We start from the raw sequence: 14257 nt of genomic DNA, 5'->3' as shown, positions 1-14257 counted from the left end.
ACTCCAATTGTTATTAATGGATTAACAAATGCGATCCTGGTCCGTAGCGTGGCATTATTATTATTATTTTTTTTTTTTGGATACATCATCATATTACGGTATTAAAAAGTGGCATCAGAAACTCATATTTTGTCTGTATGAACTCCCAATACTGCGGTGCCGGGAAATCTATACCCTCTTGTTACCCGTCATTTGTCTTTGATCGCACGTAATGAAGAAAAATCAACTTCTTATATTTAATAGTAATTATTATTAAATATGAAGAACTATTATTTATTTTGCTGTAGGCATTTCGGTGATATACATTATAAGAAATTCTGTGTGTAGCGAATACAAGATGGTAATTTAAATCGTAACTATGAATATATCTAAACTCCAAATCAAAGACACATTTGTAATATTTATTGTTTCAATACAATCCCTGTTAATCGAATTAAAGAGGTAGGGGCTTTCGGGCAAGAATGTTTTTTGGTTAATGTTGAATATCTGTTGTATTCTGTATCTAATTTCAAAACTAATTTTGAAATGTTTTGAACATAAAACGAATTCAAAACTCTCTTTGCAGGTTGCACTTATGTTTTTTGGTGATAATAGAATTACATTTTTAGGATTGAAGTTAGTATATCAATATATGAATGATTCATTCAAAAATTTATGTTTCGCTATTTTACTGGAATAATCGTGATTATTCCATTATTTTTCAGTACAGTACACACATTTTAGATTTGCGCTTTTAGAAGTATTTTTGAGTATCCCGAGGTTTTGCTGTATTTCCATTCATACATAAGAATTAAAAGAAACATGACTCTTCTTAGGTTGTGCAAGTGATTCTTGTGTTTTATATGAATAGTTATCTTATGAATAGTTATAGACATAAATACAGATTTAATTATCAAAAATTCTGCCCGAATTAGAAAATGTAGGCTATGCTAAAGTATTACGATAAGAATTACACATAATAATAATTGTTTATTTAATAATTAATATTCTTAATATCTGCCTTTGAAAGACTCTAAATACTTTCCTTTGTATTTCAGGTAGAATTAGTGACAGAAGCAACAGAATCCCGAGATTGATTCACGAATCTTGTTCTAGATCAAAGTCGTGATACAGACTCAATCGACTGCAGAGAAAAGAATTTCTGGACACTTCGAACATTCCTCCGAAGGGGTTCACATCACATCCCCGTCTGTATTTCTTTGTGCCATATGATACCACCCCCTGCATTCTCAGAACCCTCCCTTCTCTACTGCTGTCTGGTGAGAATGCCACCGGCCGAACAATTTTTCACGACCAGCCTCATTTACTGAATGTGTACAGATGAAAAACGGACAGGACTCCTGTCTTCATTTCGATCTCTGAAAGATTTTTCTATTCGAAAAGGACTCTAGAGTGAAGAGCATTTAAGTGAAAAAAAAAGAATAAAAAGTTAGCTTGGTTTCCATTATGTGTTTTGTCTTTTATAAGTTCTTTTTAGGCTGAGGTAAAATTCATGGTCCAGATTCAAACATTTTGAGGATAACAATTAACAACAGACTTGAATCCCTTTATTGCCATCCATTTTTTAGCCGGAATTTTGTCGGGATGCTGCTAGACGTATATGGAAGCCCATATGGTTTTGTGGTGAATTGCATATAAGCCAGTAACAGCGCTTCTACCCGAACAGCTGTTTTGGTAAAATCAGATCGTTACTGGACTGCTAACCAAAAGGTCCCAGGTGACCTCGGACGCTGAACCTTCAACCTTCATACAGCTGTTGTGGCCCCATCTACCCGCAACTAAAGTCGCCAGACTCACTTGGCGCAGCAAAGTCGTCAGACTCACGTGACGCAGCAACCCAAAGTCGCCAGACACACTTGGCGCATCAGCACCCACAAAACTCTCTCCATAATGCTTGGAGCTATTCAAAATAGGGTACAGGCCCATTAAGACAACAGCTACTAAATATATCACCACTCAACGCCGTATCGTTCGTCTCCCCTTCGACTCACTGGAGGGAGAGTACTGTGGTGAATTGCATATAAGCTAGTAACAGCGCTTCTACCTGAACAGCTGTTTTGGTAAAATCGGGTCGTTACTGGACTGCTAACCAAAAGGTCCCAGGTTCTATCCTAGCGCGTCCCTTACCTCTTCAGTTTCATTCGGCCATGTGTCCTTGGAATTACGCCTAGTTTTATTACATTATTTTGTTATTATTTATTTTTCCCACCCAGACGTTATCAATGGTTTATTAAATATAGATGGCAACCAGGGGATGGCATTCTTTGTTTTCCTCTTTTATAACATTTCATTTCAAAATATACTATAAAAGCTCGAAAGTTTTGTTCCAAGAGTTCCCTATAAAACTAGTGTCCGAGGTATTGATACCGCTCTTCTTACCTGATTGTTACGCCGCTGGTAGACCAACGATAATGGTGTACCCTAGTAGCACCCAAATACGGTACAATATTGTATGACATTGGTCAATATTAGCAATATTGCATAATACTGTGGAATATCATATAATATCGCACAATATTGGGCAACAGTCTGTGCTACCTGGGTATAGGAAAAGTGTTGATATTTGTTCTAATTATAATTTCACAAAATTATTTGACCTAAATGCATCTAATGCCATCTTTTTCTTTTTAGAGAATATCGCTTATGTCGTTTTTAAGATCCTTCTCTGATGACGAAAATTCACTATCTGTCCTAAAGAGAGATAGGTAGCAAAAATGAAACAACTTAAAGGAGATAAATAGCAACCATCTTGGATCTTTCATCTCTTTGTTGTATAGTTTCTTCCATTATCTAATTAGATGACCTTTCTGTTTCGGAAATCTTATTATCGTATGGCTCAACTAAGAGTCTATACAACATTTGATATGCTAATCGAGTATCTGCTCTTTTTATATCGAATGATAATGTCTATTAAATATTTAATTTTAATTTAAGCCACGGCAGTGATTTCTACTTAACCTGATTAAGTTGTTGCTCCTCCCTTTTTCACAAAAAAATTGTTCACGTAGAACAATGCCGACGCACCATTTTCTGATTTGACAAACGCTGTGGTGAAAGCTTATAAGCCAGTTAACAGCTACGCTACACGAGCAATTGCTTTTGTATCTTAGTCATGTTACTGGGCTGCGAACCACAAGGTCCCAGGTTCTATCCTCGTTCATCCCAATCAGCCACAACACTTACATGAAAGTTTTGTGCTGTGTAGTCTTTAAAAGAAAACTGAGTTAACAGCTACTTGGAAGCTTTTATTTCCCCTATTGATGCCAAAATTTGACACTTAACTACATTTTAACAAGATAACATACCAAATTTCATTCATCTAAATTATTACGTTTTCCAGCTATCGTATTACCGACAGAAGATGTTGTCGTTTTAAGAAAGATTTTTTATCTTAAAGATTGCGTTTTTTAATTACATGATTTATATGCATGCTGATTGACAGACCCATTAAACCCTTTGAAGAGTTTGGTTCAAAATTCGATACAAATCTACATTTTAGAGGCTAAAATTGTGTATCAAATTTTATTCGTATAATTCTTTACGTTTTATAATCATCGCATTCACTTTCCTCGGACAACTTCTAGAAAAACAGACTTCTAGGAAAAGATTGCGAACAAAATTTTATGTAATATTTGAAGATTCTACTAGTATTACAAATGTATTACAGTGCATAACGAAAAGTGTTGTTATTTGTTCTTTTTGATTGTACGTTTATGCTCCAGATTTTTCGGAAACGAATTTATTTAGTACCATCTTATTTCAAGAACATGATAAATTAAAATATTTAAAATACAAGTATCTGAAATTTGAGAATTTCTTTCAAAATGGGCCATGATAGGCTCATGGTAAAGTCTCGGTTTCAAGACCTTACCACTAGGACCTATGAGTTTCAGTTTAGAAACCAGATTCCAATAACTATTCGCCTTGTGTAAAGGGTTAATAAGCATTAAATTTGATAACATGGTCCAAACGTCATCTCATTAATGTGGTGATTTCATAGAACAGGGGTTTGAAAGCGGGACCAATTCAAGTGTCTGCCCAGTGTCCATAATTACGTCCTCCCCAATATGACCTTAGAGTTGATTTAAAACAGAATATTATTCTAATTAAATATCTTTCGAGAAACAAAACTTTTTTTTTCAGATTACAGAATAATGTTTTAGATTCTACATCTGTTAAATCTTTGTTGTTGTTTTTTTCTAAGTCTTTTATGGACAAAAGTTATTAAGGATCATTTTAAAGTAAAATTCGAAAAGAACATTACTAAATATGTTTTTTTTCTAATTTTATAAAAATCTAATTAATAACTCTTATGTATATCTTCATAAAAATAATAGCAAAATAAACAGGATTTGTTTAATTGTATGTACTTTCTAGTTAATTATTAAAGAAAATTTTTCAATGTATATGAACATTTTTTTTTCAGAAAATTAACCTTCTTAAACATTTATGCTTACTTTCCTTTAACTCCTTCACTACTAATACGGCCCAATTTGGCCATGAAAGCTTTATACTAATGGGCCATAATACTAAGGACCGTGTTTGCTTCAAAGTAGAAGTGCTGTATGTAAAGCAAGTTGTCACTAAGGATGCATTTACTTTACACCTTGAATCCTTCATTTGAAAAAGAAACTGGTCCAAAAACACTTATTAGTATAGAATTTACACGACCGGGTTATTAGTGAGAGATTAAGGTCGCGGTGGCCTGGTGGTAAGGTCTCGGCTTGTGAACCGTAGTGTTTCAGGTTCGAGACCCGATTCCACCGAAGAACCGTTGTGTAAGGGAGTCTGTTGCACGTTAAACCCGTCATGCCAAACGTCCTCCCGCTGGTGTGGCGTGGAGAGGGGTGTGTCAGCTCAGGTGTCGTCCTCGTCATCTGACCGCGGTTCACAATTACGAGGTCCATCCCAAAATAGCCCTAGTGTTGCTTTACAACGGGACGTTAATATAACTAAACTAAACTAAAACAAACTAATGAGAGGTTAAAACTCCGATATGCCATGAAATCGTCTGTTTCTCAAATAAAAGTTTTATGTAGAAATTACAATTTCACAACTTTCTGGTTTCATAGCTTATGCCTGAACTAAGCAATAATTTCGTGAGAGGGATTGAAAGATTAATAACTTTTTAGAAACAAAGAAATAATGCAGTTTTTATCAATATATTGAATGTTTCAAGTGTCTTTTATTAAAGAAAATTAATTATTATTATTAGCATGTTCAACATGTTCACTGCCCTCCTGTAAAAAGGGGGTGTACAAGCGAATGAGTGATTCGTGAGTAGCAAAGTCATCCTGTTGGCACTACTATAAAAACAAGAGATGCTCCCCTTCCGACTTAAATCGCTGTATTCGTAACAGCGGGCTTGTCAGTCGCAAGTGCTATAAGAAACAAGAACAGGAAAAAAATAAATGCAATTTTTATCAAGGTATTAAATGCTGCAGAAGCATTTTATTAAAGACAATTAATTATTATTTTTATTATTTAAAAAAATTTAACACGTTCGTTGCCATTACTCAAGACTTCAATTTGAACCATCTATCGGATTAAATTACCTTTTCTGTGTTACCGCTTAACTGTAAGAGAGAAGGGCTGAACTATTTAGATATTTGGTCTAAATCACAAGAGAGTGAACGTCTTAAATATCTTCATCGATATTTCTACACCTTAAAGGCTAAGACAGAGTAAAGGTAAGACATTTTCTTTTCCGGTTTCCATGGCAGAGCATGATTTACTGCTATCGATTGATATATCGAATGTGAATTGCCTCCATAGATTTAAAATCTTTAAAAAAAAATAAGTTTATAAATTGAAAACAGACTCGTGGTCTTTCTTAAAATATAAGATAAATAAATTCTGACTCTCTGATCAATAACTTTTAGAATGGAAAGGCTGTCTTTCCATTTGGATATTGCTAGCTGGACATCTATTTCACTGAGTAGGGGACTAACCACAAATTTCGACATGAAAAGCCTTTCAACCATCATCGTTTCTAAGGCACGTAACATCTGTGACCAGCAAATGATCATCATTTCTATCCATGTGAAAGTTCTTTATGATGAAAGCCAAATAAAGGTTTCAGGTACATATTAATTAATGGTGAAATAGCCAAATCTTGCCAGATGTTACACCAAAATCAAATTGACATTGCAACCCTATGAGCGCGTTTCTAACTTACGAGAAGAAAAAAAGCATCTGTTTAAGCTGTCTATATTAAAAGATGTCAAAATTATTGATGTTAAAGATGAAAAAATAAAATGTCAAAATTATCGCAAACGAATCGCCAATCCACCACCGTTAATCAATATGTGCCAAGGATTATCTACAAACTCAAAGTATTTCTAAGAAAAGTTATTAAACTAAAACATTAACTAATTTTTGCAATGTATTTGATCATAATTATAACACAAATATATTGGAATTAATCAAATTAACACATTGCGTAAGGGTCACGAGATATTTCGTTTTCGTGTTTTTTCGGCTAAATCAATGCATAAACAACCAGTGGCAAATATTTTATACATTAAGGACCGCAAAGAAATCTGTGAGACATACGCCTGCGACAAAACATTTTCGGGTAAAATTGTAAGTTCTAAAATCATCATAACTTTGTTATTTATGAAGCACTAACAAGCGGGATACGCAACACGAGAAAACTCGTGAGCGGTCCGTAACACATGGGACCCGAAACACGAGAAAATTCGTGAGCGGTCCTTAATGTCTTGAAACAAGATACTGCCTGTAAATCGTGCCAAACACCGTTGCACTAGGGAATATGCTTTACTAAATATCACACTCTAAAGCATTATTCAAGTCTGTGAAATAAATAATAGATAAAATGTAAAAAATCTTATATAATAAATACATGTATAAAATATATAGTAATATTTCAGAATGCTTTATGTAAATATAATAGCAAAATACGTAAATATAATACCAAATGCAAATTAAAAATGTGCATATATGCATCCTATTGCTTAGCAAGCATGCTTCTAGAGCTTTCAAAAATGCCCTTGTTGTTGCTGTTGTTGTTTATAATGGCACTTGCCATGGACAAGCTCGCGGACGAAGTCAGCGATTTTAAGCCAAGAAAGCGCATCTTGTTTTAGTAGCGCCAACTAGGGCCAAGAGTACGTCTTAGCTACTCACGCATCACATTCGCTTGCACGACCCCTTTTTACAGGGGGGCACATTCACACATCTCACAGATAGAACAGATGAAGAACAACCATGCCCAAATCGGGACTCGAACCCAGGACGCCCAGGTCACGGGGAAGACGCGCTACCCCTATGCCAGGACGCCGGCAAAAATGCTCTGGGAGCACGTTGAGCTCGCAGAGGGTCGTACGCAATGGGTTAGCATCAATTCGCTGCATTTTGCAGTTCCCTTGAATGCTCAATCCAAAGTCCGAATCCAACGAAAGGCATCCGACCCTAAATGTCGACTCTTTCAGAGATTATAGAAAATGTTCTGCCATCTTGTTTATTCAATGCCTTTACTTGAGCTAAAAGCGTATTACTCCAGGTTGTGATTGATACCTGAAAGTCAGCAACATCATCACAATTCCCCATAAAATAATCAGTTCACTATGCTAGCTGACATAGGTCATACCCATACAATCGCTAAATCCCATTAGACGGTAGTAACAAGGACACTGTAATTTGATTTATAAAATTTTCACTTAGTTATTGCAGCCTTTATAAACATTAAACACTCCGTAAATGTTACTGCGTATTGTAGCTACGCAATTATTACGAATAAACAAATAAAAACCTATATTTTTTCACTGTGACAAAAAAAAACTATTAACCCCTTGACCTACGAACTTACTTAACTTCCTAATTTAGGGCATTTATAATTATTTTAATTCCTATAAGAATATAAAAGCTTTTGAGATATTGAAGCAATTTAAGTGATTTTTGTATTTTAAATTACTTAATACTTTCATTTAATTGAAGATTTAAGATTAAAAATTCAGTCATTCGATGCAAAAGTCAGACTCGTCACTGTATGCGAAAGGGTTAACATTTTTAGAAATTCGTTGAAACATGAAATTAAATTGACCAGTACGTTAATAGAGGAATCTCAGGTTACACACTACCTAGAGCCACAAAATGCGTAAATCCACTCATTCGTTCAGGTATTTGATATAGTATAACTCATGTTACGCTTAACTGATTTATTACCTCAGGTCGCTATTACATGTTTTGTATACCTCCAACATAATGTAATGAATCATAAAGTGTTTAAAAAATTAATAAAAGATATGAATCAACGCGAAATTAGATCAGCGTTACTGTCAAGCAAATTTCTTTTGGAGCAGAATTACAATCATGTATTAAATGGCTTGAAAGTAATGGCGAAACTTATATCCCTCTTTCTCATATCAAATGAAATCAAACAATGTCCACATGACAACGTAACAAACTCACGTGATTTCATAATTGCATGAAAAATTCAACAATGCACGTTGTCTGACGTTTCTTAAACGTTATCTTCCAGGAAAATACACAATCAGATAAATAATTAAAACAGCGTGAAGCATTTCGCTTGCATAATTTGAGCATATATTGACTTCATTGATTTGTTTTAATTAGTTGACAAATTTTAATATATTGACTTTGATTTTTTTTAATTGAAACACACTTCTTTGATTTTTTTATTGAACAAATTTTAATATATTGTTTTCTTTGGTTATTTTTTAATTAGTTGACAAATTTTAATATCAAAATTTTAAAAAAAATACTGACCATTTTACAATTTGTTTTCATTCTAAATGAGCATAACTCATTACTTTGGGTACATAGACATACATTTAGTATCTTTGAAAATGATAAAACTTTACCTTGTATGAATTTCCTGATAACGCCAGTTCATAAGAAATGCATTTATTTATTATGGTAACTCTTTTCTAATACACAGTTCTCTGTAGTTTCACATTTCAATAATTTTTAATTTACACAAGTTGGCAAGTTGGTATTTTAGTTTGTTTTTTTTATTTACTTCGTAACTTTGAAAATGTTTGTGTATTTATTTATTATGATTCTTCACCCCGTAGCATTCATGTTTGAACTTAATATTACTGAAATAAATGCTTGCTCTTTACAAATACATACTTTAATAATCAAGACAAAGCAATAAAACTTCACCAATTATACTTAACAGTTAATATTATTCTCATATTTACAGAATTGGTATTTTTTACTTATTTATTTCGTTGCTAATTAAATAGCATCTTTTAATCGATTCGACAGCGTCCACCTAGTCACCCTAAGCAGCTATCCCGCTGAAGATATGCAAAGAATTATGACGCTGGTTTTTCAGCTTTCGATAGCCTACAGCATATGCGAAACATATTTTATAAGTTTTTTATTGATTAATAGGAGAGAAGAATTAATAAATTAAACTCTGGCCTGCGAATAATCAAAAATTGGTCATGACGAGTGATAAGATATCTTTTAAGAAATATTATAAATGGAGATATAAAAAATGAATGGAGAAATGAAAAATATAAAAAACCAATGCAAGCATACATTAAGAATATATATTCTGTATATATTTAGATTATTAAATTAGTATCATTAAAAAGAAAATTTTGAAATTTTGATAAGGTTTAAGATTCATTTTTGTGTAATAATATTTTCAGGAGCTATCACAGGAAGACTATAAAAGTCAGCTTATTTTTTTAATTAAATAAAATTTAAAATTTCCAAAATATCTCACCTAGGTGCACATATCCAATCTCTAAAGAACATGCGCCAAATTTGATAGCTGTAGATCAAATGGTATTCCTGCAGAACGCCATCACATTCATACATTCATCCTAATTATTAACTAGTAACTTTTACTAACCAGCTGGTTCGCAGGGAATACTGGTTATATTCCATTTGAATTAAATCGGTTAGATATAAATTCATGTTCATGATATCATCAAATTCCAAACAATAAAGTCGTAATATTTTAATTGTTTTATATTCGTTTTTCTTTTCATTGTGTTTTTGAACTTTTCCAATGAAGCGCTTTGCAGCGCTATTAAAAACGCAAATGTGCTATTCGTTTGTTTTCTAGTTTTCGTACTGTTGTAACTTCACTATTTTATTTGTCTTGTAAACTGCACAAATATTAAACAGAATCCTTCTTCTTTAGCTTCCAACAACTGGAGAAATCTGAATATTAAATATTTGTTGAAACAATGAACACGATTTGTTCATTGTTTCATCAATTTATTACAACAATATATTACATGTAAAATAATAGCTATATAACGGATGTGAAATATATTGCTGCAATATATAACAATTTATTTCAACAATATATTGCATGTTCTTCTCATATGAACATGGTATATATTTTTGGAAATTAGGCAAAAAAAAGTTAAAAAGTTTACAAAAATCAGTAAAAGAATATTAAATTGGTATCATTAAAAAAAAGGCAATTTTTAAAATTTTCAGACGATGTAAAATTTATTTATTTTTTCAACAATATCTTCGGAATTTATCTCCGAAAGAACATTAAAAATTATTTTAATTTTTAGTTAAGGAAAATTTCAAAAAAGAAAATCGTTCCGAACTACATTCATTTACACTTTACAGTGTACCAAAATTGGTAGCAGTAAATCAAGCGGTTTTGCCTGTAGGGCAGCAATACCCATAGTACACATTAATCTTTTTTATTAATAGGGATAGAAATGTAAATTATAGAAACATTAAATAGAATCCTTATTACTTGGATTTCTATAAAATCATGAGATTAATTATTTAATGGAAATAGTATGAAAACGGTTTGGATTTTAATTCAAAAATGAAATCTATTGTTGGCAATTATGCAAAAAATAATTTTTTAAAAAACTGACAAAAAAAACTTTAAAAATTGCGCATTAATTGAATCGGTATCATTAAAAGGATCTTTTTTATTTTAAAATACTATAAAATCAGTTTTGTATAAAGATATTTTCTGGATTTATCGCTGAAAAATGCTCAAAATTTCTACAAAATTTTGATTAATTAAAATTTTAGTTAGAATTTCAAAAAAATTCGCGCAAACACATACATTCTTTATTATTAGTTGTTGTAAAGTTATGGGTATATTTGAATTATTAATTATTAACTTACATTCATTAATTTGAATATATTAATAGCATTCAATTAAACTCCTATTATCTAAAATGAAGCTGTGATATTTCTTCGATGAGCTGTCTATGATGCCAATAATTAAAATGTTCCTTAAAAAACGAGTAATATTGAGACGGCCCCATGCTTCCCAAATTTTGTTACAGATACGAAAATCAATATTGTAGCCTTTTCCCCCTAAAATATTAAGAGCAAAGTGGCAAAAGATGACAGATGCCAGAGAACATTTTTACTTCGGGCTGTTACACGCTGCTGTTCGCTATTGGTTGCTGAGAAATCATATGGTTCCCTCTTTTTTGTGCTGTTAAGAATTTATTCACTGCAGTGTAATAATTCTCAGCTGATTGAATTCTAAACTTGGATTTGAAACTTTTTTTTTCTTCTTTCTTTTGCTCATAATTCATTTTTTTTCAGCTACGTCAAAAGCGAGGATGTTTTCTAAAGTCTTCGGCAGATCATTTACACAAGAATCAACTCTGAGAAATTGAAAAACTCTTGCATTAAGTACTTAAAAAAAATTTTTTTTTGATTTCTGAGATTAAAATTGGATTTCTCCGAGTAATTTATTAAGAGATACAATTTCGTTCGTAATAAGGGGATGTTCGTAATGTAGAGATTATTAAGATGGCTTTATATATCCAAACACCCGCTGTTCAATCCCCGATCAAGGCCGGACAGCGTTGGCCTGGTGGTAAGGTCTGGGCTTCGGAACTGGTGGGTTTTAGGTTCAAGACCCTATTCCACCGAAGAATCGTCGTGTAAGCGGGTCTGGTGCACATTAAATCCATCGCAGCCAAAAGTCCTCCCGCTGGTATGGTGTGAAATTTTGGAGAGAGTATACCATCTCAGGTGTCATCCTCGTCATCTGACCACTGTTTAAAATCACGAGGTCCGTCCCAAAATAGTCCCTGTGTTGTTTAAAAAAACTGGACGTTAATATAACTAAACCAAACTAAACTCCGTTCAAAATCATTTCATGATACCAAATATCAACAGTATGTATGTTTTTTAACTATACGCACACAATTCCTCTAATGTTACTTACTAATTAAACGAATATGAAAGTTTCCATGTGTTCAACGTCTATATTTTTGGTTAACTCAAATTCGCTACGTATCTTCTGACTTCTGTTCCGTTTTTAGAAGCGAACTACTAGCAATCGATGAGGGACTTAAGATCATTTTTCACGAAAATAATTATAAGAACCTTTGAATTCTTACTGATAGCTGCAGCTCAATGGAACACCTTAACAATTGGACCTACGTTAAAGATAAAGCAAGTTTGTCTATTCTTCAGAAGTTAAAGCTGATTTCACTCCAACATGATATTCATTTCCAGTGAATCCCATCTCATGTGGATCTACTTGGAAACGAAATAGCAGACAGGCTTGCAAAGAAAGGAAGCGGCCTAGCGACTTCATCTTCTGCTGAGCTCACATACTTAGAACTTTTTTCCCAGGCGAAATCCCTAAATAAGAAGAATTGGACGGTACCCCCTCCTTATGATTGGTATAGTGCCAATAAGCCGGGCCAGTCCTCAATTCTTCCTTGTGATAGAAAAACTAACACTTGCCTGTGGCGCCTTGCCAGTGGTCAACTTAAATGTCTTTTCTTTTCTGAGGGTGAAAAATCTTACCCTCTTTGCCCGAAATGCCGCCAACATCGGGCCTCTGCTGAACATATTCTAGACTGTTTAAGACTTCTTTGGGCTGAAATTTATTCTTCTCCCTTCCTCGTTTTTGACTTTCTTCTTGTCAACGGATTTTTAGATTTGGTCTGACTAAGTCAGGCCAGGGAGATTAGCAACAACATATCTTCTTCAGCTGAGCTCTCATTCTGTTTAGCTACATGAAAATCATGAAAATGACTGTCAAGTTTTCAAAGAAACTTGGAAAATTATTATAAAAATAAAATAAAAGTCACATTTTTATTTCTTTTCTTTTTTTGCAGTTGGTGCTTGAATCGTAATCGATGTCTTTTGTTTTTAGATCTGATATATAAAATTAAACTACGGGATTTATTTTTAAAAGTCCCTCACACGGTGAGTAATCAAAAACAAGCGATGACGTGTATACACGTCGAACGCTATATAAATACTGCATAATAAATTTTACCAAAAAAATCATAAAGCGAATAAAATTTAATTTTATTAGATAAAAAATTAACAGTTCGTTGTTGAAAAAGGTATTGTTATTGAATATTTAAAAATTGCCAAAGAAGCAAATGTAAGTATTGATGGTGTAGATTGTATAAAGTGGGAAAAATGTTTTTCGCAAAGACATTCACTGTAGGTTTTGCAGCTATTCTCGATCCACCAACGTTGACATCGTCTACAGCTAAAAAAATCAAAGAAATATTTTTTAAAACTTATAAGAACCTCTTTGTACTTAAGAAGTATATTCATAGTATATTCATATTTATTCATAGTTCACGCATTTTATTTACCTTGTTGCAATAGTTATCGGAAAATCCCCGATATACAAGTACAGTACAGGGAAATCCGAGATATACAAGTATAGGGAATACCCGATGTAATGGGGAAAATAACTCATGTTGTTAATAGCCATGTATTATACGAGGAATAACTTCTATACCATAGGATTTAACTTAATTATTTTTATAGCATATAATATTATACCTGATATAATATTATATATTTAATAATATTATATCAGATTAGCTGTCATTCTAAAGAAACTACCACTAAATGACTTTTGTATTATATCTTCTTGAAATTTTGGACTTTTTATATCGAATAGTATTTTTTTTTTAATTTTACATTTATTTACAAATACAAAATAAAGATTTGGAGTGACATGTATACACATCAAACGCAGTTTACTGATTAAGTATTTTCATTCACGGAACCCTAAAGTGCACGTTTTGTTAATTCTAGCTTTTATTTTAACAAAAGTTATAGAATTTAACGCTAGCCTCCTTTGGTGACCAGCTTGTTTACCCAGATTATTGACTTTTTAGACTGTTAAGCTATTAATACGAAATTCGTTTTTTTTAATTCAAACTTGTTATTTTATGAGATTGAGAAACATTAATTTAATTAAATCAGTTTATTAAAAATTATTTCAGAAATGCATGCAAATAAAAAATAAATAACGTACAAACTACGA

The 14257-nt window shown here is 32.6% G+C and overlaps 1 protein-coding gene across 2 annotated transcripts in view; it reads left to right on the top strand.

Moving 5' to 3' along the window:
- Nucleotides 1–1414, top strand: part of LOC129959525 (sialic acid-binding Ig-like lectin 14) — a 426367-nt gene extending 424953 nt beyond the window's left edge. For both annotated transcript variants that reach the window (XM_056072407.1, XM_056072398.1), the window contains exon 10: nucleotides 1038–1414. The gene's annotated coding sequence lies outside the window, so the exon portion shown is untranslated. The remainder of the gene's footprint in view (nucleotides 1–1037) is intronic.
- Nucleotides 1415–14257: the final 12843 nt, after the last annotated feature.

This window comes from Argiope bruennichi, chromosome 2 (assembly GCF_947563725.1).
Source record: "Argiope bruennichi chromosome 2, qqArgBrue1.1, whole genome shotgun sequence".
In the NCBI taxonomy this organism is placed as follows: Eukaryota; Metazoa; Arthropoda; class Arachnida; order Araneae; family Araneidae; genus Argiope; species Argiope bruennichi.
The sequence above is the reverse complement of the archived record's forward strand: the minus strand, read 5'-3'. Positions and strand labels throughout refer to the sequence as shown.